The sequence below is a fragment of the Sapajus apella genome, unplaced genomic scaffold (genome assembly GCF_009761245.1).
Source record: "Sapajus apella isolate SASKATOON/1434 unplaced genomic scaffold, GSC_monkey_1.0 scaffold105, whole genome shotgun sequence".
Lineage (NCBI taxonomy): Eukaryota > Metazoa > Chordata > Mammalia > Primates > Cebidae > Sapajus > Sapajus apella.
In genome coordinates this window covers 2,959,845-2,982,451 of record NW_022437045.1, presented here as the reverse complement: position 1 = coordinate 2,982,451, position 22,607 = coordinate 2,959,845, and the positions used below count along the sequence as shown (strand labels likewise).

The window sequence follows — 22,607 nt, the reverse complement described above, 5'->3', positions numbered from 1 at the left end:
CCTGAGCTCATGTCCTCTGCCCACCTCAATGTCCCAAAATGCTGGGATTACAGGTGTGAGCCACTGCACCTGGCCTCACATGTATATTTTTTAAAATTTCAAAAACGTTGAAGATTTTACACCAAAATGTTAACTATAATTATTTCAAAGTTATAGGATCATGAAAGCATTTATCTGCTTCTTGCTTATCTGTATCATTGGCAATAAAATGCATTCTATGTGTACTAAGGAAAAATAACTTTTTTCAAAAAATTTAAGCTATAAATAGCAAGAAAGTTGGTAACAAATTTTACTAGAGGTTGAATTCAAAGTGTTTGCCTAAAGAGATTATTTCTTCCCTCCTTTTTTCTAGTTTAGCATATACTAGTCTTTTCTTTTATTGAGGAACTTTTTCTGGTCTTATAATTAGAAAGAATGGGTAGACTTTCTGTTTTAGTCCATTCTCACGCTGCTATGAGGAAATACCTGAGACTCAGTAATTTACAAAGGAAAGAGGTTTAATTGACTCAGTTCTGCATGGCCGTGGTGACCTCAAGAAACTTATAATCATGGTGGAAGGGGAAGCAAACACATCCTTCTTCACATGGCAGCATGAGAAAGAAGTGCAGAGCAAAGGAGGGGAAGCCCCTTATAAAACCATCAGATCTCGTGAGAACTCACTCAAGATCATGAGAACAGCATGGGGAACCACCCCCATAATCTAATTACCTCCCACAAGTTCCCTCCCTCAACGCGTGGGGATTATAATTCGGATTACAATTCAAGATCAGATTTGGGTGAGACACAGAGCCAGGCTGTATCCCTATCCAAGCACACCATCTCAAAAGTCTATCTTTCTATGTTTTAATCTCTGTTTCCTTTCCCTTTTCAATCTAAATTCGTAGAAATGAATGCTCCATCAACCTCAACCCCAACTCTTCTCAGCTTTGATCTGGAAGTGTCTTTGGGAATGAGATTTTCCTCAAGGCTCAGGAAAATCTGTGCTAAGCACTCCAAAAATTATTATCCACCCCAACAAGCTTCCTCTGGCCTCACTGGAGTTGGATTACACACATTCTCAGCTCCAGGAATGAAGAGAAAGGTGGATGAGCACAAAGCAACCTTATCCAAAAAGAAGAAATTATGTAGCATGTAGCTTTCTTTTCCTTATAGGAATATGAGTGTGTATTCCTTTAAGGAAATATGTGTGTGTGTGTGTGTGTGTGTGTGTGTGTGTGTGTGTGTGTGTATACAGGTTCCTTATAGGAATATGTGTGTGTGTGTGTATATACACACATATATATACACATACACACACATATATTCCTATAAGGAACCTATTTCCTTATATTCCTATAAGGAAATAGGTTTGAAGCCAGGTTTGAAGTTCTGTGAACCTGTATTTTCTTATCAGAAAAAGGGAACTAGTTAATAATAAAAGCATCTCCTAGAGCTATTTGATTTAAAAATTAGATAATGAATATAAAGCCTTTACACTGTCCCTTGTAGACAGCAAGAGGACAGCACATGTTACTGCCCTTTGTCACACAGCCACTGGGGCTGGGGAAGCCCTGCATGGCCTGTTGAAGGAGCTGTAATTGTTAGGTTGGTGCAAAAGTAGTTGCAGGTTTTGCCACTAAAAACTACTTATGCACCAACCGATAGAAACAAGGGGTCCTGTGGGACTCTATTTTCTGCCTTGATGTAATGCTCACCTCAATGGCTCCTACGGCCTAGAAAGTCCCAGGCGCTGTCTAGAATGTTTCACGGGCCAGGAGCATCCATCCATTGGCAAAAGGCCACCTCCGTGATGATAAGAAACATGAGCTTATTGAAAGTAGGGATGGTTTGGTACTCAATACCTGAAGTCCATTCAGATCAATGGGGGGATTGCTTGCTAACTTGCTCCCAATGCACAGAACACAAGAAGCATGCAATGTACAGTAGAAGCTACTACACCCCATGTCTAGGACCCTGTCACTACAGCTAATGCCAGCGTGAAAGCAAAGTCACTTCAAAGCAGTCAGGAGTTGCTGAGTCTTCAATGCTCAGCCCACTTACTGTGTTTTGGTGACTTGGTGTCTCTCTCCCTGTGCTGGCTTCTCAGCTCAGAATATCTGGGACTCCAGCATTCCTCTCAAGGCGACCAATTTGTACATAACTTTGGAATGTTTGTGAGTGTTCACAAAATCGAACTAAATAGTACTCAAGTGCCTGGCTCAAACCTTGCTCAACAGTCCCTCCCTCAAGTCCTCATTACCTACACAAAAGCTGCTCTAGTTGATTAATCAAGTTGAAACTTCAAGTGCAGAAAACGCTGGTAGCTGTGTTCCAGAGTAAAAACCCAGCTCTAGCTGGAAACTGTGACCGTATTTGACCAAGAGAGTTCAAGTTCAGACGATTCTCTTTGATAGACTGGCTATAACTGAGTCTAACCAAGAGACGACACTAATTCACATGATTCCAGGGGAATTTCAAAAGTGAACTTGTCCACTTAACTATAATGAAATACCTTAGGCCGGGCGCGGTGGCTCAAGCCTGTAATCCCAGTACTTTGGGAGGCCGAGGCAGGTGGATCACGAGGTCAAGAGATCGAGACCATCCTGGTCAACATGGTGAAACCCTGTCTCTACTAAAGTACAAAAAATTAGCTGGGCATGGTGGTGCGTGCCTGTAATCCCAGCTACTCAGGAGGCTGAGGCAGGAGAATTGCCTGAACCCAGGAGGCGGAGGTTGCGGTGAGCCGAGATCGCGCCATTGCACTCCAGCCTGGGTAACAAGAGCGAAACTCCGACTCAAAAAAAAAAAAAAAAGAAATACCTGGCACATTACGTGGAAAACATTAGGTACTCAATAAGTACTTGGTGAATGTTGAATATTCATAAGTGGGTCCTGATCATATTATATGGTTAGCATTCACAATCACTAGTAGGAACAACTCTTTGACTATTGTTTGTCAGGATGGAAAAGAGTTGGGATTTGTGGCTTAACAAGAAACCAGAAAATAAGGCCTTTAATATCATTTGCTTCAGGCTTTTAATTGGTGGAGAGAACAAAGTTGTTACAAATGACTTGTACTCCCAGTAAATAAATACAATGTTCCTGCTGTAACCATTTAATTTTGCTAGAATAGCAGAATCTTCAAGTATGTTCAAGAAATTGATGAGATTATATATATTCTCATCAGTCCTAAAACTATTACAGATTTACCCAATAGTGTGCTGTAGTCTGAGCAATCCAAACAGAATAGTCACAAACAAGTAGCCTAAAAGTATGGTTTTCATGTTTGTAGCCGTTTGAAAATTATTAGTTTTTCAAATAATTAAAGGTTTTCTCCTTAAAACACAACTTTGTATAAGTGCAGCTCATCTTTGGATAAGCTGTGACACTTCACACAGAATTATATTCTATAGGAGTGAAGAATATTAAATTAAGGCTCCTGGGAAGTGTTTTGAGTTGGTTTCATCTTTTTTTCTTTCTCAGAGGTTTGTATTTTTCTACTTTATCTATTTTTTCCCCTTCCTTCCTTCCTTCCTTCCTTCCTTCCTTCCTTCCTTCCTTCCTTCTTTCTTTCTTTCTTTCTTTTTTTGAGACAGGATCACTCTCTGTCACCCTGGCAGGAATACTGTGGTGTGATCATCCATTTCTGCAACCTCAGTCTCTTAGACTCAAGTGATCCTCCTGCCTCCACCTCCTGAGTAGCCGAAGACTACAGGCACTCTCTACCATACTCAGCTAATATATATATATTTTTTTAAGTACAGATGAGGTCTTGCTATATGTTGCTTGGGCCGATCTCAAACTCCTGAGGTCAAGTGATCTTCCCACCTCAGCCTCCAAAAGTGATGGGTCAAATTCCTGACTTCAAGTGATCCGCATACCTCAGCCTCTTAAAGTGCTGGGATTACAGGCACGAGCCACTGTGCCTGAACTATTTTCATGTTTTAGACTAAGGTTCAGTCTCTATTAGTATATGTACATTTGCCTATAAGTAGTTCAATGTTCTATTCCTCTCTGGCATTAGAGATCAGTGCATAAAACTACCAAGAATGCAGTTTCCTTCACAATAGTCAGGAAAAAAAGAACTACCCTGTCCAAATTTGAAAAAAGTCTATCCAGTCACAGATTTCTATTGCATATTTAGAAAAAGATGATATAAAATTAACAAGTCTAAAGAAAATTAAATATGGACCAATTAAGAGAAGGAGGAAAAAGATATTTTTAGTTTTGCCCAGATTAAATGAATTAGCTTTCTATAATGATGTTTACCTCTTAAAAGAATGTTGTCCTGCTAGGGATAATCATGTCATAAGAATTAGAGTAATTCAAATCCTGCTCAAAAGGGGATTTAAGAGATTCTTACATTACAATGAAACTCAAGAATATGCTTGAAATCCTGGCTATTTATGCTGCCATTAAAGTACTTATGCTGGTACCAGACTAAATTTATGGATCAAAGTGATCAACGATTATAGATGAACCATTAAAATGATCTAACATCCATTTATTGAGTAGTTTTCACCTGCTGTACACCTAGATTGCAGCCTTCGATTCCATTTGGATCAAAGTTCCATCACATTGCATCATTTTCCTATTCAGAATATTTGAACTTTTCTTTCAATATAAACTGAGGTAAGTGATTATCCCCCCACCCAAATAGACACTAATGTTCCATATCTAGAAAGTAAACAAATTGTCATAATAATTTGGAATCACTATCTAGACTCCATTTATGAAAGGAAGCCCATTTATAGATTTCACAATAGGCTGATTTTCATTTTGCAATTGTCTCATTGTGTAGTGTTTTTATTCACTCCCATTCAATGATAAAGTGACTCTACTGTTTGAGGCCCAATGCCACAAGTTAACTTCATAGAAATGAGTCATGTTCAATTTGGTCCTTAGAAGTGATTGCCAGCAATATAGATGAGTTTATTACTAGCACTTAAAATTACTTTCATTCCTTACCTTCTGTATTAGCTTCCTAGAAGGGCTCCGTTGGTTTATAACACTTCTGTTTTCTTCTAAGTATATACACTTACTTTCCTTTGGCCCATACATCAAAGCAATTGGTTAGTTTTTTGTTTTTTTTCACTCTGTTGCCCAGGCTCTACAGCAGTGGCACAATTATAGCTCACTGCAACTTCAAATTCCTAGGCTCAAGAGACCCTTCTGCCTCAGTCTCCTGAGTAGCTGGGACTACAGACACACATCACCACACCTGGTCACATTTTTTATTTTTGTAGAGATGGGATCTTACTATATTGCCCAGCCTGGTCTTTGACTCCTGGCCTCAAGCGATCCTCCCACCGTGGCTTCCCAAAGTGCTAGGATTACAGGCATCAGCCACCACATCTGGTCTGGTTCGGTATTTTTATCTCAACTTTTATAGGTGAGAAAATTCAAGTGTGGAGAATTTAAATGCTTGCTTGTAGCACAAAACTATGATATACCACAGGCAGGACACTCAAGTCTCCTAATCTTTCTATCTGCGGCATTCCCACTAAAAAGCTGAGCATAATAGAAAGCCCCATCAATATGAGTCCAATTATACTCAAAATGGAAATTGGATATTTTTTAATTAGATTGGGTATTGTTGTGAAAGAGTAGGTTGAGGGATCCTTGTGGTGACAGAACAGTAACATATCTCGACTGTGGTTGCGAACTACCCAGGGATGGTTCTGAGGTCCCCCCAGGCCTCTTTTGTTCCCTGATGGCTGGAAGCATTTCCTACATGCTATCACCTGACTGTCTAAGAAGACAACCATCGATGTGCAATCATGTCAAGGCACAGGCAGTTCCCTGGAAAAGAGAACAATTCCTTTCCACTGCTCCTCACTAAGGAAGTAGAAAAGAATTTCACTTGGGCAATTTCAAAGTAGAGCAAATGTGCTCTGCTCAGACTCACCCTTCATCTCCTAGTTCTTGGTCTCAAATCACTATTTCTATAACAAAAACTTTAACATATTTGAAAACAATGTAATGTATAGAATGGCAGTTAGATCACAGGCTCAGAGACACAAAGATCTGGATTTGAATCCCTCTCCCCTGTTGATTGTGGTGGTTTGAGGCAGGGTACTTGACCTGTCTAAGCTTCAGTTTCATACAGATAACAATAGTACTATTTCTCAGAGCTATTTTAAGAAGTGGCTGAAATCATATAAAAAGGAATGAGATGATGTCCTTTGCAGGGACATGGATAGAGCTGGAAGCCATTATCCTCAGCAAACTAATGCAGGAACAGGAAAACCAAATATCGCACGCTCTCACTTACAAGTGGGAGCTGAACAATGAAAACACATGGACACCGGGAGGGGAACATCACACACTGAGGCCTGTGGGGGTTGGAGGGAGAGAAAGAGAGCACCAAGAAGAATAGCTAATGGATGCTGGGCTGAATTCTTAGATGATAGGTTGATCTATGCAGCAAACCCCATGGTACACATTTACCTATATAACAAACCTGCAAATTCTGCACATGTACCCTGGAAATTAAAATAAAAGTTGAAGAAAAAAAAAAAAGAAATCATAAATGTAAATGTAACTAAAAGTAAATGTAAAGTAAAAGGTACAAATAAAAGTGCAGATCACAGTGCTGGAACCTAGCAAGTGCTCAGTAATATCACTGGTTTTTATTCAGCACTCCACATATGAAATATTCAGAAGATGCTATAGATTCTGTTGGGAATCCTATCATGCTGCTATTTCTATTTCAATGCCTATTGTATGCTGGGTTTTTGTTTGTTTGTTTGATTAATTCTTTCATTTCTAATTTGAACTAGTTTTCCTTGATAATCTAGTCATTTTTTATTCAGACTTCCTTTGAAAGACTCATCCACGTCCTAGTAATTTTGGGGTGAGTGTAAGCTGGCTCGCTTTTCACTGTTCAGCCACTTCTATTTCAATCTCTGTGTCAGTCTGGGAGGCCTGCCTTTGCTCACGTTTGTTCAGCCCTCTGCCTCTTTGGCTGCCAACTATCTCTCCTTTCTTTTTTTTTTTTTTTTTTTTTTTTTTTTGAGACGGAGTTTCACTCATGTTGCCCAGGCTGGAGTGTAATGGAGTGATCTCGGCTCACTGCAACCTCCGCCTCCTGGGTTCAGGCAATTCTCCTGCCTCAGCATCCTGAGTAGCTGGGATTACAGGCACGCATCACCATGCCCAGCTAATTTTTTGTATTTTTAGTAGAGACGGGGTTTCACCATGTTGACCAGGATGGTCTCGATCTCTTGACCTCGTGATCCACCCGCCTCGGCCTCCCAAAGTGCTGGGATTACAGGCTTGAGCCACCGCGCCCGGCCACTATCTCTCCTTTCTAAGACAAAGATTGATTCTAAGACAAAGACAGAAGATCCTTTTCAATACCTACAAGCCAAAATATTTTATTTTGGTTAAGTCTCTGATAAGGGACTCCACGTGACCTGCTGGCACTGTGAGGGGGCAGGGCCGAGATTCTAACAACAGGAATAATAATTATTGACTCTACAAAATAATCTGTGACTCTACAAAAATGTTTTCATGACCTCTCCCCATACATACCAAGATGATAGAGATACGGGAACATTCCCTAAAAAATGAATTACTCTCATACTGGGAGATCTAAATTTAGCTTAGAAGGAATAACTGATGAATGGACTATTGAATTTGCTAGGAAGTCATCAAACTCAGGTTTAGATGCAGTTTTAAATCATCCAGAGAAAATAACCAATTTTCATGTCATTCTAGGAATTAATCAGACCAGCGAGACCCAGTGGGACCATATTTCCTTTTTCTTACTTCAGAGTTGACACATGATTCTATGATTCTGCCCCAGTCTTACTCTTAAAGGGGATTCCCCTACAAAGACTAAATAACATAAACTTTCTTTTTCTTTTCTTTTCTTTTTTTTTTTTTTTTTTTGAGATGGAATCTTGCTCTGTCACCTAGGCTGGAGTGCAGTGGCTCGATCTCAACTCACTGCAACCACCGACTCCTGGGTTAAAGTGATTCTCCTGCCTCAGCTTCCTGAGTACTGGGATTATGGGCATGTGCCACCACACATGACTAATTTTTGTATTTTTAATAGAGGCAGAGTTTCACCATGTTGGTCAGGCTGGTCTCAATCTCCTGACCTTAGGTGATCCACCCGCCTCAGCCTCCCAAAGTAAGGATTACAGGCGTGAGTCACCACGCCCAGCCAATAACATAAATTTTAAGTATCATTTCTTAGGCTGCAATGAACCACAAACTTTAGCACACTATGACTAAAACAGTGCTTTTATTGTCCTGTTGGTGGAAGATTTAAGGAGGGTTAAATTTTTGTTCATTTTTCTTTTTCTTTCTTTCTTTTTTTTTTGAGATGGAGTCTCACTCAACATTGCCCAGGCTGGAGCGCAGTGGCATGATGTCAGCCCACTGCAACTTCTGCCTCCCAGATTCAAGCGATTCTCATGCCCCAGCCTCTGGAGTAGCTGGGATTACAGGCGCCTGCCACCACACCCAGCTAATTTTTGTATTTTTGATAAAGACAGGGTTTTGCCATGTTGGCTGGGCTGGTTTTGAACTCCTAACCTCAGGTGATCTGCCTGCCTTAGCCTCCCAAAGTGCTGGGATTACAGGTGTGAGCCACCACACCCAGCCTATTTATTTTCTTTCAACATTTGTTTTCCTTTCAATCATTAAAATAGTTCAGGTATGTTTCACTAATGAAAAATCTGAGGAAAAAATATAGAGTAAAAGTACAAAGAAAAACCCTGAGCCATAAACCTATTCATATAATAACATTTTACCACATTTCACCCAAATCTTGCTTCTCTGCAGTATTTTTACATAGTTGAAAAAGTTATCTTCCTGCTTTTTTGACTTAGCATTACATCATGAGAATATTTCTATAAATATTATTTTATTGATGAAATTTCCTTATATACCACCATGAGTTTAACTATTCTGATAACTAGGCTTGTAATTTTATTTTAAATTAATGATCCTTTTAAAAACTCACTTTCATTTTACAAAATTTAGAAAATACCACAAAGCATAAAGAAGAAAAGATAAAAGTGATTAAATGTTTCAGTGTGGCTGTGGCAACTTGAAAACTGATATTGATAAGTGCCATTTAATGCAATCATTTTTTTTTACCCCTGCCCCACCTTCCTCACCTGGCCAGCTGCCGCCTCAGTCTGCAATCATATTTTTGACCCTCACAGAACCACCCAAAAAGTCAGTATGTTATAGTCACCACTTTATAGGTTGAGAGACAGAGTTTGAACAGATATGTCTGACCCCCAAACTGTGTTTTCTCTTGGCCAAATTATATTGACCTTCCCATGATTACCTCCACCATCACCTCCACCACCCTCACCTCCAACCACCATCTCCACCATCTGTACCATCACCTCCTCAACCACCTCCACCATGTCTGCCATCACTTCTGCCATCTCCACCACCACCTCCACCATCTCCTCCACCACCACCTCCACCATCTCTATCATCACGTTCACCATCACTTCTGCCACTCCATCCACCATTTCTACCAACTCCATTACTACCTCCACCACCGCCTCCACAACCACCTCCACCATCTCCACCGTCATTTCCACCATCACCACGGCCACTTCCAACACCACCCCCTCCACCTCCACCTCCACCTTTACCACCATGTATTGCCACCTCTTTCACTTTCCTGATCTAGAAATTCTTTCTGATCTCTGTTCTACACACCCTTTCTTTATTCCACACCTTCATATTCTCCTTTCTTGCTTCACTCTGACCTTTTCTAACCTTCACTTTTTTTTTTTTTTTTTGAGACAGAGTCTCACTCTGTCACCAAGGCTGGAGTGCAATGGTGCATTCTCAGCTCACTGCAACCTCCACATCGCAGGTTCAAGCGATTCTCCTGCCTCAGCCTCCAGAGTAGCAGGGATTACAGGCATGTGCCACCACACCCGGATAATTTTTGTACTTTTCGTAGAGAAGGGGTTTCACCATGTTGGTCAGGCTGGTCTCGAACCCCTGATTTTGTGATCTGCCCATCTTGAACTTCCAAAGTGCTGGGATTACAGATGTGAGCCACCACGCCCGGACCTTATCTTTACTTTTTAAAGTGCCTGAGCAACAGAGATAAAGCAATGGCTTTCCTACCACATTCATTTTATGAATTATCCCAGTTACTCATTCATTCAACAAATATTCCCGAGAGCAGGCACTGTTCTGAGCACTTGGGAGCACAAGTAACCTCTCCATTTGCAGGATTCTCTTGAGGACTAAAAAGCTTGATTTTTAGGATTTTTCTTCACACACACACACACACACACACACACACACACACACACACACCATTTGCCACATTAGACCTACTTGCAAATTGTCAACCTGGACTTCAATGATGAGCTCCCACTGCAGAGCCTCCAAGCTCGATGGAAAGCAGAAGTGAGCTGTTCAAAAGGATACACGAGTCAAAAGGAAAGTCTCAGGCAATAGTCATGAAGTAATTTCTTATCTCTTATTGCCACAGCAAACTACCGCAGGAAAGAACTTCCTATTTCCATACTCTGATGATGTATATTTGCTTAACACAGTTTGCCTGAAATAGTTCATGCATGGACCCACTCCAGAAAAGACACTTGATTTATAAAGAGAGGAATGGAAGGAAATTAAAAGGTAAATTAAAGAATGAGTTCATCAACACATACACAAGCTTACAAACTTACCTTTTCCTCCTTGCTTGCATGATGTGAGCAGAAAAAAATGTGTGTTCTTTCTGTTTCTATTTTCTTTTTTGTTTGTTTTTTTGAGACAGAGTCTTGCTCTGTCACTCAGGCTGGAGTGCAGCGACGCGATCTCGACTCACTACAACCTCTGCTTCCCGGGTTCAAGCAATTCTCCTGCCTCAGCCTCCTAAGTAGCTGGGATACAGGAACATGCTGTCACGTCCAGCTAATTTTTGTAATTTTAGTAGAGACAGGGTTTCACCACGTTGGCCAGGCTGGTCTCAAACTCCTGACCTCAGGTGATCTACCCGCCTCAGCCTCCCAGAGTGCTCGGATTACAGGCTGAGCCACCATGCCCAGCCTTCTATTTCTATTTTCTTTTTCTTTTTTTCTCCCCATGGAGATGAGGTCTTATTATGTTGCCCCCAGGCTGGTCTCAAACTCCTGACCTCAAGTGATCCTCTCACCTTGATCACCCAAAGTACTTGGATTACAGGCATAAGCCATCATGCTCAGCCCTCTGTTTCTATTTTCTACATAAAATAAATAACTGGATAGAAATTAGACTTTATGTACTCCTACTATACAATGTCAAGGACAGCACTAGGAACACATAGGCCGCTCAAGACTAATAAAGTCACTGCTGTAGTCAGATACTTCAGTGGGTTATAATTCTGACTCCTATCATTAAATTCTTTCACATATACCCCAGCAAAGAAAAATCAAGTGCCCCAGACTCCCTTACTAAAAGCCTCTGAACCAACAACACCTAGCTTTCATTTTCATACCAGAGATATTTTGTTGAGCCTGAGACCTTCATCAAAGTGTAAAATCCCCTCCAGCTGCCTCCATGCAAAGGAAACTCCCCCACAAAGAACATGCTTTCTCGAAAGAGGGCGGCCACAGAGCGCTTCTCCAGATGAACTCCTCGGGACCCAAACACACGTTGAATTGTGCTTTTCTAAATCAAACCTGTGGTCTGCGGTCCAAACACCTATCAAGACAACACCCATTTAAGAAAAAGAAAAGCAGAGGGAGTACACACCTCTCTCCTCCTCCAAAGCTTTCACAGAATTAGAGAATCTTTAGCACCTGGTTTCCCAGATTACAGAGAGTCAAGCAAACATCATATCCCCAAAGCCATACTTCCTACCTCACTACTCTAAGGAAAGCGCTGGAGTATCCATTGCTTTGCCATCTTGATATGTCAAGCAATTACCTCTCACACATCAGCCAAAGAGTGATGTTACTTACATGCAACACAGAGAGTAAATCCAAGAGTGGTCTCTTTATTCCTGGAATCCGAAGACTCATAGTACTCTGAGGCTAAACTTGAGGATTCTACTCAAAGCAGCCTCAGCTCTGGAGGTGCCGTCAACGCAGAACTAACATTTGAAGCTGATCAGAGAGTAAAGCTCTTTCGAAAGAAGAGGAAGTGTCATCTCCACTTCCTCAATCCTATTGTTCTTCCTTCTCATTGTTATCAAGCCCTTCCTTGATGCCCACATCCAGGACACAGTACTTGCAAGGCAAGCACACCCCATCTGCCTGACTTCATTGATTGCTAAGCACTACCTGGTGCATTCATTTGCAGAGCACATGTGCGAAATGGTACAAGGCTCTGCTTTCTTGTTTTGGAGGCAAGGATGTTCATTTACAGTGGAGGGTGAGATGATTTGCAGAGTCATTCTTAGCATGTTTGGGTGACATGCCGCTTGAACCTCTTTAGGTTCAATCTTCCTTCAAATTTCCCTCTTTCGTCCTTTCCAAATTGCTCCTAATGCTCTAATAAACAGAAGGTACAGATACATTTGTAAAAATTATTTTAAGATAAAAATAAGTCTAAGCCTGCCATCTTTTGCAGTACACATAGAAGAGTCTCTGACTTCAAAACTTTTCTTTCCCACACTGGAAAAGAAAAATGACAGGTTGAAAGTTAGAGATATTCCATCTCATTACAATCTCATTACAAACACACTCCTGTCCTCCCAGTTTCCCCTGTCAACACCAGCTTCTTGTTTTTCTATACCTTCTTGGGAAATGAATACAGTCTCACTATATTTATATTCTGCTCTCAAAGCAAAGAAACTAAATCATTAGAAATGGGCTCATGACCAACGCAAGTTTCCAAACGTTGTAGCTAAAATATTAGCATGTGCATCGGTTACCTTTCACTGCTTAACAAATCACACCAAAACGTAGTGGCTTAACACAACAAACATCTATTATCCCACGGTATCTGTGGGTGAGGAATCTAGGCCCAGGTTAGCTGGTGGTCCAGCTAAAAATTCCCTACAAGGCTGCAATCAGGTGTGGGCTGGAACTGCAGCCATCTCAAGGCTCAATGAGGGAAAAAAGCTCTTCTAAGATCACTCATTTAGTTGTGGGTAGGATTCAGTTTCTTGTGGGCGATTGGACTGGGGGTGTCAGTTCAATGCTACCTATGGCCTGGAGGCCACCCTCAGTCCCTTGCCATGTGGACTTCTCCTTAGGGCAGCTTCATATCATGGTGGCTGGCTTCATTAGCAAAAGAAGTGAAAGAGAATGACAGAGAGTTGAGTGAGAGCGAGATGGAAGTCACTTTTGTCACCTAATCACAGAAGTGACAGTCTGTCGCTTTTGCCACGACTGATTCGTTAAAAGCAAGTTACTTGGTCTAATCTCCACCCAAGAGGAGGGGAATTACACAAGATGTAAATTCTGGGAGGCGGATAATCAAAAGGATCTATCTTAGAAATCTGCCTACCACAGCATGTAAAACTTTTATCCAAACTCAAGTTGCCTCTGTGAAACCAAATGTTAACAAAAGGGAAGAGTCATCTAAAGAGAAAGTCATAAATACAGTGATAGTATTCAAAGAGTATCTGAAGTATTAATATAATACTGTAGCCCACTCTAGTCAATACTGAGATCACGCTGCTCAGACTTGGAAAACTAATGACTCTTATCCTTCCATCTCCATGAAACAGACACACAGTATATAAGCAAAAACCTAAACTAAACTATACAATGACAAGGGCTGGGCAGGGTGGCTCATGTCTGTAATCCCGGCACTTTGGAGGCTGGGGGAGGTGGATCGCTTAACCCCAGGAGTTTGAGACCACCCTGGGCAACATAGCAAGTCTCTAAAAAAATAAATAAATTTAAATGTTTAAAAAACAACAACTAGCCAGGCGCGGTAGCGCGTGCCCATAGTTCCAGCTATTCAGGAGGCTGAGGCTGGAGGATCACTTGAGTCCAGGAGTTCTGGGCTGTAGTGTGCTATGCCCATTGGGTGTCCACACTAAGTTCAGCATCAATATGGTGACCTCCCGGGAGTGGGGGACCACCAGGTTGCCTAAGGAGGGGTGAACCGGCCCAGGTCAGAAATGGATCAGGTCAAAACTCCCATGCTGATCAGTAGCAGGATCACACCTGTGAATAGCCACTATACTCCAGCCTGGGCAACATAGCGAGACCCTGTCTCTTAAAAAAAAAAAAAAAAAGCAACTATAAAACTAGCCTAGAATCTGGAGGATAGCTGATACAATTTCAATAAAAAGAGTAACTTCTCATCTAATTACAAGATTGAGAAAGCCTCAAAGGAGGCACAGCATTATGACTGGGTTTATATAGTCACCTTAAGCAGTCATCCTATTAGGATCAGAATCCCCAGACACATGGCCTTCCTCCTCCTGTACTCAGTGGGTATGCCCCTTCCTAAGAATGACCAGTCCTAAAACTTTCTACGTTGCCTGTAGTCTGCACCAATCCTACATGTTGCAAACCAAGCAGATCACCTCTTCCATCTTCCTTTGTAAGCATGATTTGCTTAGACCTGGCCTAATAGAAGCTGTTTCATGGCCTACAGACAACTGGGGGCAAAGAGAAGCAGGCCGTTCTAGGTGGAGAAGTAAGTGATTCAGTTGACCTTAGTTGATCTTCCTAACTTCGAGATATGTGGTAATGTCCCACACAGGCACTGGTGTCACATGATCCCACAGGATAAAGGCAACACATTTTTTTTTTTTTTGCTTTTGAGACAGAGTCTCACTATGTGGCCCAGGATGGAGTTTAGTGGCACAGTCTTGACTTATTGCAACCTCTGCTTCCTGGGTTCAAGTGATTCTCCTGCTTCGGCCTCACTAGTAGCTGGGACTGAAGAAGGGAATTAAATAATAGCAATAAAAGTAAAAACAAAACCTTGTAATTTGTAGTTGCTATATAATAAAGTAAATTTTGCTGTGTTGTGTGCTGTTTAATTTAATACTTCCCCAGCTCTGTAAACCATTTAACCTTATCTATTCTCCCCACATTCTTAGCAAAGTTCCCAGGCATCTAGAAATTCCTGTTTCTCTTGTTGACCAGCTGCAAGGTCACAAAGCAAATAAACGCAAACTGTGGAATGTGTTTCTCAAGAAGTTATATTTTTCAAATGTAAAGTACATCACAAGACATGCCACGAGTTGATTTCTCTTTGTTTTGGCTTCTGTAAACCTGCCTCCTGCTTCGTCATCCTGTACCAAGTAGGCGCATAAAGGCACCCCATTTTCTTTGTGCTTTGCTCAGAATTAGGAAACGATTCCACTGAGCCCATGATCACGTTAAATAAAATCCACCTGCAACCCCATCAGTCTCTGCAGATCTTGGATTTCCTGCTACATTTTCTGGTGCCTGAACAGGAACCGGAGATGGCAGTCTTACTGTCTCCTTTGCTTGTGGGACCAAGGCCCCAGACTGGGGGAGGGGAGGACCCACAACCCTAGGCACCACGGGGAGAACTTTAGCCCGGATAGGAGGCCGGCTCTCCCACACCCCAGCACCCACTCCCAGACAGTGCATTGGAACCTTGGAAGGGGCTGCAGGATGATCTCCAGGACCAACGTACTTCAGGAATTACGGTAAGGCATTTAGGGCCCAAAGAAAAATAAAAAAAAAAAGGAAAAGAAATAAAAGCCCGCCCCAACAGGGTGGAAGTGGGGTCTGAGCAATTCCTGAGAAGTGAATATTAATCCAACCCAGAAAGGCTGGGGGAAGTGAGAGCGGCTGGCTGGTTTGGATGAAACTCACATCCCCACCGGCACACAGAACAGGGGTGACTTATCAAGACAGTTTGTAGAGGAAAATGGGAAAGCGGGGAGGAGTGTGGAAGTGTGTGAAAGAGACGGTTCCAGGAGATGCCAACGCAGGGCATGCAGAGGCAGGTCCCTTAGGTGGACTGCGTGCTACGAAGTGAGTGAGGGCTAATCTTTTAGGGGCTAACCGCATGGGGCTGACAGGACGCAGGTGCAGCTGACCGTGGCAGGAACGTGGTACTCTCCTAGCTAAGCAGCAATCTGAAAACTCCCGCAACAGGAGATGGTAATCAGCCCGAAGTGAAAGTCTGTGAGAGTGCGCTTCTGTGGGAGAATGGAAGGAAAAGAGTCAAACCCCACACCACTAGAGTGCATGTTAAAGAACTTTAAGAAAGCCTTCCCAGGAGACTATGGAGTTAAATTGCCCCCTTGAGGGACTGTGTTAAAGAAAACCTTCTCTTCCCGGATGCAAAGGGCATGGTTTCAAAGGCAGGCGTTTCCTGGCTCCACGCCTCCATCCAGAAGGTAAAGTTCTTCCTCTGGATTTCCCACGCGCGAGGGCTAGGTAGAGAAACCCAAGTGGGCTCCTATGTCCAAAAAGCCTGCCAAAAGCTCTGGGAGGAGGTGGCGCCGTTGTGGACAAAGTAGCCAATCCGGTATCAGAGTCAAAGATCAATCACTCCAGAGGAAGTTTGAAAGAACTCCTCTCATTGGATGAGAACATGAATGGGGACGGAATAACTCAAGGGTTAAAATCTCGCTGCTCCCTCCCTACAGAGATTCTTTCTCTGGATCCACTCCTATGGCAGCGTGGGAGCTGCCTCTCCCTCTCTCTCTCTCTCTCTCTCTCTCTCTCTCTCTCTCTCTCTCTCTCCTCTCTCTCTCTCTCTCTCTCTCTCTCTCTCTCTCTAATAAATCGCTCCCAATATTTATTCGAACTGTAAACTCACTGCACCCCCGGGGCCAAGAACCTCTTCCAACTGGGAGGAAGCTGGGAGTGTCTTTGGGATGCCCCCTCCGCACCCCCCTTGCACCCTCAGAAGTTAAGGACCTTGTGTGACTTAAAATGGCCTTTCTCGGGTTGGATGGCCAGCCAAAGGAACGATAGACCAAAAAAACCATTGGCCAAATGTTAAGAGTTGTAACCAGAGCCTGAGGACGGCCAGGGCATCCAGATCAGTTTCCATATATTGATTCATGGTTAAATGTAGCCTAGACACGCCCTAAGTGGTTGCAACCTTGCCTAGCCACCTACTGTAGAGCCTAAGGAGGCCAAGAAACCTACAGACCCAAGCCCACAAGGGAAGAAAAGAAAGGGCAAGAGGCACCAGAGAAACCAATTTTATAGCCTCCCCCTGAAGAAAGAGAAGTTCCATCCCCTTACACTCCGATATACCCATCCCTAGCACACCTGAGGCTAGGGGAAGAGCAAGGAGCAGGAGCTCATGCTGTGCCAGACCTAGATGCAGGGGCTCAGTAGAGTCAGATTCAGAGGGGCGCAAGAGCTCAGCATCTGCCCCTCATAAGGAAAGAAGAGAGAAAGAAAAAGAGAGTGACGTGGCCTGTCATCTCCAATCTGGCCGGACTCAGGCTTTACAGATGCCTCTCGGTGACCTGTGGGTACCAGCCTAACTAGATGAGCAGGGGCAGATTCGTGGTGGGCAAAGAATCTTTATCCATCAGCCCTTTTCCACTGCTGACCTTCTGAATTGGAAACAACACTCTCCCTCCTTCATGGAGAAGCCCCAAGTGCTCACGGATCTGATAGAGTCCCTCTGCTACTCATAACCCTAATTGGCCAAATTGCTTGGAACTGCTGTTAACATTGTTTAATCCAGAAGAGCGCAGGAGAGTAAACCAAGCAGCTCTCGGATGGTTAGAAAATAACGCACCAGCAAGCACTAATGATGCCCTGCAATATGCAGTGCAACGGTTCTCTCAGATCGTTCCTAAGTGGGACCCCGGTGAAGGGGAGGGGCTGTGAAACTTACAAACATATAGGGCTGCACTTTTAAATGGGATAAAGCCAGGTGAAAAGAAGGTAATATATAGGGAAAGTCTCAGAGGTCTGCCAAAAACCTGATGAAAGCCCAAGTAAATTTCATGAGACGCTCTATGAAGCATACTGGCTTCTGAGGCATAGAAAAGCACCTAGAACGGCTCGGAAAACATGGCATTCTGGTGCCATGTCAGTCACCTTGGAATGCTCTGCTCTTACCAGTGAAAAAGCCACTACCCAACAATGAGATATCTACCTCCCATGATTGCAGGCCAGTACAGCACTCACGAGCTATAAACGGGGCTGCAGTAACTATTCACCCAATAGTACCAAACCCATACACTCTACTCTCACTGTCCCCTCCAATGCTGTGTGGTTCACTATTTTAGACTTAAAAGATGCCTTCTTTTATCTTCACCTCACACCAGTCAGTCAACCGCTATTTGCTTTTCAATGGGGAAGTTTCCATTTGACCCAACGCCCCTGCCAACCAATGTATGGTGAATACGGTTTTCATCAGCCAGGCACAAGGAAACATTAGGCAGGAGCTACAGAAGCTGGAAAGATTTGAGGGCAAGAATGCTACCAAACTCATACAGGTGACTACAAAGGTGTTTTACAATAGAGAGGGAAAGGCTGAAAGAAAGGCAAGGTGCAAGGCAAAAGAAAAGGCATACTTGATAGCAGCTGCCTTAGTTGAGAGAGGAGCTGGTGTAACAAGAGGATGTGGAAGAGGGTGTGAAAGAGGTGTAGTCAGGCCGGAGTCTGAAACTTGGCCCAGATTAGAGAGATCAATGTGCAGTGTGCAAGAAGAAAAGACAGTGGAAAGATGAATGCCTAGAGAGAGTAGCCATGCAGCCACCGGTTTTGCCCCCATGCAATACCTAGACCACCAGTGGCAAGCCAGTAGGCCCCAAATAATCAGGATACAGGCTTAATTGGCTTGGCTGGGGAGACAGCTATGAGGACTGAAACAGACTGGGCTCCATTTCTCTAGGTCCCCAGGAGCCTATGGTCAGGGTAAAGGTAGGGGAACAACAAACAGATTTTATGGTAGGCACAGGTGCTGAGCATTTGGTGGTGACAAAACTGGTAGGGCCTCTGTCTAAAACTTATACCATCATTATTTTTTTTCCCTATTTATTTATTTTATTGCATTTTAGGTTTTGGGGTACATGTGAAGAACATGCAAAATTCTTGCATAGGTACACACGTGGCAGTGTGATTTACTGCCTTCCTCCCCATCACCTACATCTGGCATTTCTCCCCTTGCTATCTCTCCCCAGCTCCTTACCCCCTGCCGTTCCTCCCCTATTTCCCCCAACTGACCCCAGTGTGTAGTGCTCCCCTCCCTGTGTCCATGTGTTCTCATTGTTCAACACCCGCCTATGAGTGAGAACATGCGGTGTTTGATCTTGACTGCTCTTCTGTCAGTTTGCTGAGAAAGATGGTTTCCAGGTTCATCCATGTCCCTACAAAGGACCCAAACTCATCGTTTTTGATGACTGCATAATATTCCATGGTGTATATGTGCCACATTTTCCCTATCCAGTCTATCGTCAATGGGCATTTGGGTTGGTTCCAGGTCTTTGCTATTGTAAACATATTGAGGCTACAGGAGTGTCGGGAAAAAGACTCGTCTGTCAGTGAAAAAGATGTGCTACTGGAGCGCGGGAGGTCCAGCTGAATTCCTGGATCTCCCCGGCCGCCCTGTCCCTTTGTTAGGAAGGGATTTACTTCAGAAGTTACAAGTACAGATTTCCTTTAAGCCAGAGGGGAACCTGACGGTAGATTTTAACCAACCAAGAGCTGTGGTATTAGCCCTCACAGTAGCACAAGCTGAAGACTGGCGGCTATTTGCTAAGGATATGGAAGGACCCGTAAAGCAGTCCTGAAGGCTGGTGGAGGAAGTCATATTGTCAGGGCTAATTAGTGAATTTCCAGAAGTATGGGCTGAAAATAATCCACCTGGGCCAGCCATAAACCATGCTCCGGTGGCAGTAGAACTAAAAACCGGAGCCACTCCAGTCTAGCTGTGCCAGTACCCTGTACCCCAAGAAGCTATCCTAGGCATAGAAAAGCATTGAGAATGGCTCAGAAAACACATTATGGTGCCATGTCAGTCACCTTTACTCCGCTCTTACCAGTGAAAAAGCTGCTACCTGGTGATGGGATATCTACCTCCTATGATTACAGGCCAGTACAGGACTTACGAGCTATAAACCAGGCTACAGTAACTATTCACCTAGTAGTACCAAAGCCATGCACTCTACTCTCACTGATCGGCTCCAAATGCAGCATGGTTCCCTGTTTTAGACTAAAAGATGCCTTCATTTGCCTTCACCTCGCACCAGTCAGTCAACACTTATTTGCTTTTCAATGGGGAAGTTTCCAACTTACTGGGACCGGGCTTCCCCATGGGTTCAAGAATTACCCCACGATCTTCAGTGAGACCCTAGCATCTGACCTTAATGCCTACACCCCACCAAATAAAGACTGTGTCCTACTGCAGTACTCGGATGACCTTCTTTTAGCAGCCCCCACTTTAGAGGATTGTCGCGAAGAAACTCAAGACCTCCTCTACCTTCTATGGAAGGCGGGGTAGAAAGAAAAGAAAGAAAGCCCAGGTTTGTTGCAGGAGCATCACGTACTTGGGGTTTGTCATAAGCCAAGGGCAGTGTATGCAAGAAAGCTCTCCGTAGGATTCTAACCCCAACCTCCTGATGACAAGTAAGAGAGTTACTAGGGGCAGCCAGGTTTTGCCATATCTGGATTCCACATTTCTCACTGATGGCAAAACCACTATATGAAGCCACCAAAGGAGGGGAAGGGAACCCTTCATCTGGACCTGAGCAACAAAAAGCATTTAATACAATCCAAACAGCTCTAGTTAGGGCCTCCGCCTTAGGACTGCCAGACATAACTAAACCCTTCTTCCTGTGTATTCACAAGCAAAAGGGAAGGGCTATGGGGGTCTTAACTCAGATTCTAGATTCATGGCACCACCCAGTAGCCTACCTATCTAAGCAGCTGCACTGAGCACCTCGGGGATGGCCACCCTGCTTTGAGGCCCTTGCCACAGCCATGCTCCTACAGGAAGCTAATAAATTAATCTTAGGACAGCAGTTAACCATACAGGTGCCAGACTCTGTCCTAACGCTAATGGATCAAAGAGGGCATCGTTGGCTGTCAAATCCTAGAACGACCCAATACCAGGGACTCTTATGTGAAAATCCCTGCAGAACTTTAGAAACTGTAAACACTCTTAACCCTGCTACCTTGCTCCCTCTAGAGCCAGGAGCTCCTCTTCGTGACTGTATAAAAACAGTAGATAAAGTTTTCTCCAGCAGGAAAGATCTCACGGATCATCCCTCCAGGATTCAGATGTTGAAGACTTTACAGATGGTAGCAGCTTTGTGCAGAAAGAGTCAGGCAAGCTGGACGTGTAGTTGTAATTTTAAATTTAATAGTAGAGGTCAAAGCCTGCCGACAGGAACATCAGCCCAGAAAGCAGAATTAATAGCCTTAACAAGAGCACTGTTGCTAACTAAGGGTAAAAGAGCCAATATGTACACCAACTCCAAGTATGCTTTTGCTATACTGCATGTACAAGGGAGCATATGCAAAGAAAAAGGAATCTTAACTGCCCAAGGAGCAAGTGTAAAGTATCCAGAAGAAATCTCACAACTTTTAGATGCAGTATGGAAACCAAAAGAAATAGCTGTTATACATTGCTGAGGCCATCAGAAAAGTGGAACCCTAGAGGCCAAAGGAAACGGGAAAGCAGAGGCAGAAGCTAGGCGTGCAGCCATGAATACTCCACCTTCTAGCAAAGCAGCTAGAAAGGCAGCCTGTGCCATGCCTCTCCTCCCGAACCCTGGCCTCTAGAGGAGATAAATTACACTCCAAATGAGAAGGCCTGGTTTGCTCAAAAAAATAAAGCCTATAGGCCAGGTGCAGTGGCTCACGCCTGTAATCCCAGCACTTTGGGAGGCCAAGGCGGGCGAATGACGAGGTCAAGAGATCAAGACCATCCTGGGCATGATGAAACACCGTCTCTACTAAAAATACAAAAACTAGCAAGGTGTGGTGGCATGCGCCTGTGGTCCTAGCTACTCGGGAGGCTGAGGCAGAAGAATCGCTTGAAGCCAGGAGGCGGAGGTTGCAGTGAGCCGACATTGCGCCACTGCACTCCAGCCTGGCAACAGAGCAAGACTCCGTCTCAAAAACGTAAATAAATAAATAAAGCCTATACTAAAAAAGGATGTTGAAAATTCTCAGATAGAAGTTTAGCTATTCCTAAAGTAACAGCCCCCAGGTTTGCAGAACAATTCCACCAAGGAATTCATATGGGAAAGACAGCACTAGAAATGCTGGTGGGTTGTGAATAATGCTTAATTTGTGCTCAAAGCAACCCACGGCAAGGGCCAACCCGGCCCCCAGGAATTCAAGAAGTAGGGGCAACACCCTGAGAAAATTTGCCTGTAGATCTTGCAGAGGTGACCTGGGCAGGACGCTATCGCTGTATGTTAGTGTTTGTCTGTACCTACTCGGGTTGGGTAGAGTATTTCCCCACCAGGACAGAAAAGGCATGAGAAGTAACTAGAATATTATTAAAAAATATTATCCCCAGATTTGGGCTACCTTCAACTCTAAGACCAGACAATGGCCAAGAATTTGTAGCCAAAATTGTCAAAGACATAACAACTGTTACAAATTAACTGGAAATTGCATACTGCCTATCGCCCACAGAGCTCAGGAAAAATTAAAAATATTAATCGAACACTCAAACAACTATTTAAAAAATTCTTCCAGGAAACTCAACCGTGATGGGGTCAGGTCTTGATTGGTCCTCCTCTGAATTAAATGTACTGCCACCAAACAGACCGG

At 43.5% G+C, this 22,607-nt stretch overlaps 1 protein-coding gene across 5 annotated transcripts in view; it reads right to left on the bottom strand.

The window, feature by feature from the left end:
* The window catches only part of IPCEF1 (interaction protein for cytohesin exchange factors 1), a 198,782-nt gene extending 186,718 nt beyond the window's left edge, over positions 1-12,064 (bottom strand). For 2 of the 5 annotated variants that reach the window (XM_032258754.1, XM_032258758.1), the window contains exons 1-2: positions 11,919-12,060; positions 10,312-10,388 (exon numbers count right to left, since the gene is read on the bottom strand). The gene's annotated coding sequence lies outside the window, so the exon portion shown is untranslated. Of the gene's footprint in view, positions 1-2,040; positions 2,492-2,799; positions 3,480-10,311; positions 10,389-11,918 lie in introns of those variants that run through there. The other 3 variants (XM_032258753.1, XM_032258757.1, XM_032258755.1) reach the window with 2 other exon arrangements.
* Between the last annotated feature and the right edge of the window lie 10,543 nt (positions 12,065-22,607).